The sequence below is a fragment of the Triticum aestivum genome, chromosome 6A (assembly GCF_018294505.1).
Source record: "Triticum aestivum cultivar Chinese Spring chromosome 6A, IWGSC CS RefSeq v2.1, whole genome shotgun sequence".
NCBI lineage: Eukaryota > Viridiplantae > Streptophyta > Magnoliopsida > Poales > Poaceae > Triticum > Triticum aestivum.
In genome coordinates this window covers 328,312,189-328,316,333 of record NC_057809.1, presented here as the reverse complement: position 1 = coordinate 328,316,333, position 4,145 = coordinate 328,312,189, and positions in this window count along the sequence as shown.

The window sequence follows — 4,145 nt, the reverse complement described above, 5'->3', positions numbered from 1 at the left end:
GGGCCCGAGGTGCGGAGCGAGAGGGAGAGCAGGAGAAGGGGATGAGTGAGGGGGTCCAGGGGTTCGAGGCGGCGCCGAAGAGAAGGCCCGAGGCGTCGCGGTGGCGAGGGACGCAGGCAGGCAGGGAGGTGGCGTGGCGCCACGGCGCGCGCGTGCGCTGTCTCCCTCCTCTGCCTACTGGCAGAGGTAGAGGACGACTGGCACCAGGCCAGTGGGCTGGGCTGTCCACTGGGCCAGCCAGGTAAGGGGCCAGGTAAGACTCTCTCTCCCTTTTCTAACTATTTCAGTTTTTCTATTTTGCAGGTTTGTTTTGAATTTGGTTTTGAAACCAATTCAATTTATTTTGCTTCTGACAATATTTTTAGGAGCTAAAAGAATTAAAACAATGCTCCATAAAAATATTTCAGAATTATTGGACCTATATTTATTTAACAGTAGATATAAGTCCAATTCAAATAGCTATGATTTAAATTCAAAGTCCCAAAAATAAATCCTTAAAAATGTTCAATATTTTGGTTAGGACCAGAACCCTTACCAAAAATTATCAAACATTTAAGAAGAGCCATTTGGAGCAATGAATAAGATTTCTAGGGTTTTTGCCCCTCTTTTATTTAGGGTTTTGAGGCTTCCAATATTCCTCAATTCAAGTTTCAAAAATATAGACATGATGCACACATGAAGCTAGGCTAGAGCAATGCCAGAAGCTAGGGATGTGACAGTAATTATATATACATCTGTATGTAGTTCATATTGAAATCTCAGAAAAATAATATAGACTGCATATGGAACATAGGTATTTGTATTTTACATCATGTGTGCAATATCAGTTTAGCTTCTAACATTTACCGGTTGCTTGTAGGTACATATATGAGCGCTACTGATCCACACTTCGATCACTTTTGCATATGGGGCCATGAGATATTCATGGACAAGCGTCAAGTGAGGAAACTAAGAAAGATTGTTAGGCGAAAGAAATGGGTGATTGGAATTAAGCTCTTTATTTACACTTTGTCGAAGACAACAATGAACTTTAGGATGGTAAGTAATGTGTTGCCTTTCCCCCCTGCCCACAACAAGTTACTCTATTACACCTTAGTATCTGATATTTTTCTGTTTTCAGTGGTTTCCGAAGCTATTTACTGATGATTACCTTGCAAACTACATGACTGGAGTGAAGGCCACTAAGGTTAAAGTATATAATTCATGCTACCATGATAATGCTCTAGAAGACTTCTTGAAGGCGGTGAAGGATGGGCAGGCGATCATCACAAGGGGCTGGACAAAACTGGTTCGTGCCTATGGCATGTAGGAAGGCTCATTATAGGCATTCTGGTTCTTCAACACTGTCGGTAGTCAAAATGATTTACACTTCTCTCTTCACCTTTACCGCCTTTAAATGTTGTGGTTCATCATAGTTAATTGCTACCTAATCCTGTAATTACTGAACACATTGTATTGGCAACTTTATTTATGGATTCGTTGTTGAACCATTGTGCTAAGAATTTGAATTGCACATTTCGTATTTCAAAATTTCCAATTAGAATAATAAATTATAGGAAAAATTAAAAAGAGAACAGACGGTAATAAAACTTTGCAAACGGTTCTGGCAGTAAAAGTGCTTGTGGTGGATATCCCAATGGCACACAGTTTTCTACATCAAATCGTGTGTGATGTAGTTAATGAAAGCAAACAGTTAACCAAGGCAGACCATGTGTGATAGTTACACCTTTCACAGACAAGCGTATACATAAAACCGTGTGGGATGTACATCTGAACGGAAATGTTTTCCCTGGATTTACTGTGTGGGATGTACATAAGAACGGAAACGTATTCCTTGGATTGACTGTGTGTGATATACATATGAACGGAAATGATTTTCTAGAATTCACCATGTGGCATGTACACACCTACGGAAATGATTTTATCGAATTACCGTGTGGGATGTACATCCCTACGGAAATGATTGGGTTTCGATGCCTCGCCCGATTGCGCACGGCCCCAGCCGGGGTCCTAGGAGGGCCTATCCCCGATGATTTTTGTGTCGTGTGGGAAGGATGCCCTATATCACACACTCACTTGGCAACGGTTCCAAATGCTGTCACGGGAAGGGGTTAAAAATCGTTTATTTAGGACCGACGCGCACAAGTGATACATGTTATTGATGTGTACCTTACTAATGCTCGCAGTAGTGCCTGGGTATTTGATATTGGTTCTGTTGCTAATATTTGCAACTCGAAACAGGGGCAACGGATTAAGCGAAGATTGGCTAAGGATGAGGTGACGATGCGTGTGGGAAATGGTTGCAAAGTCGATGTGATCACCCTCGGCACTCTACCTCTACATCTACCTTCGGGATTAGTTTTAGACCTAAATAATTGTTATTTGGTGTCAGCGTTGAGCATGAACATTATATCTGGATCTTGTTTGATAAGAGATGGTTATTCATTTAAATCATTGAATAATGGTTGTTCTATTTATATGAGTAATATCTTTTATGGTCATGCACCCTTGATGAGTGGTCTATTTTTACTAAATCTTGATAGTAGTGATACACATATTCATAGTATTGAAGCCAAAAGATATTAGTTTAATAATGATAGTGCAACTTACTTGTGGCACTACCATTTAAGTCATATTGCTGTAAAGCGCATGAAGAAACTCCACGCTGATGGGCTTTTGGAATCACTTGATTATGAATCATTTGATGCTTGCGAACCATGCCTCTTGGGCAAGATGACTAAGACTCCGTTCTCCGGAACAATGGAGGAAGCAACTAACTTATTGGAAATAATACATACTGATGTATGCGATCTTATGAGTGTTGAGGCTCGTGGTGGGTATCGTTATTTTCTGATCTTCACAGATGATTTGAGCAGATATAGGAATATCTACTACATGAAACATAAGTCTGAAACATTTGAAATGTTCAAAGAATTTCAGAGTGAAGTAGAAAATCATTGTAACAAGAAAATAAAGTTTCTACGATCTGATCGCGGAGACGAATATTTGAGTTACGAGTTTGGTCTTCATTTCAAACGATGTGGAATAGTTTCAGAACTCACGCCACCTGGAACACCACAACGTAATGGTGTGTCTGAAGATCATAACCATATGTTATTAGATATGGTGCGATCTATGATGTCTCTTACCGATTTATCACTATCATTTTGGGGTTATGCATTAGAGAAAGTTGCATTCACGTTAAATAGGGCACCATCTAAATCCATTGAGACGACACCATATGAACTGTGGTTTTGCAAGAAACCTAAGCTGTCGTTTCTTAAAGTTTGGGGCTATGATGCTTATGTGAAAAAGTTTCAACCTGATAAGCTCGAACCCAAATAGGAGAAATGCGTCTTCATAGGATACCCAAAGGAAACTGTTGGGTACACCTTCTATCACAGATCCGAAGGCAAGATATTCGTTGCTAAGAATGGATCCTTTCTAGTGAAGAAGTTTCTCTCGAAAGAAGTGAGTGGGAGGAATGTAGAACTTGATGACATAAATGTACCTTCTCCCGAATTGGAAAGTAGTTCATCATAGAAATCAGTTCTGGTGATTCCTACGCCAATTAGTGAGGAAGCTAATGATTGTGATTGTGAAACTTCAGATCAAGTTACTGCCGAACCTCATAGGTCAAGCAGAGTATGGTCCGCACCAGAGTGGTACGATAATCCTTTCTGGAAGTCATGTTACTAGACCATGACGAATCTATGAACTATGAGAAAGTGATGATGAGCCCAGATTCCGCAAAATGGCACGAGTCCATGAAATCTGAGATGGGATCCATGTATGAGAACAAAGTGTGGACTTTGGTTGACTTGACCGATGATCAGCAAGCCATAGAGAATAAATGGATCTTCAAGAAGAAGACTGACACTGACGGTAATGTTACTGTCTACAAATCTCGACTTTTTGAAAAAGGTTATACACAAGTTCAAGGAGTTGACTATGATGAGACCTTCTCACCCGTAGCGATGCTTAAGTCCGTCTGAATCATGTTAGCAAATGCCGCATTTTATGATTATTAAATTTGGCAAATGGATGTTAAAACTTCATTCCTTAATGGATATCTTAAAGAAGAGTTGTAGATGATGCAACCAGAAGGTTTTGTCGATCCAAAAGGTGCTAACAAAGTGTGCAAG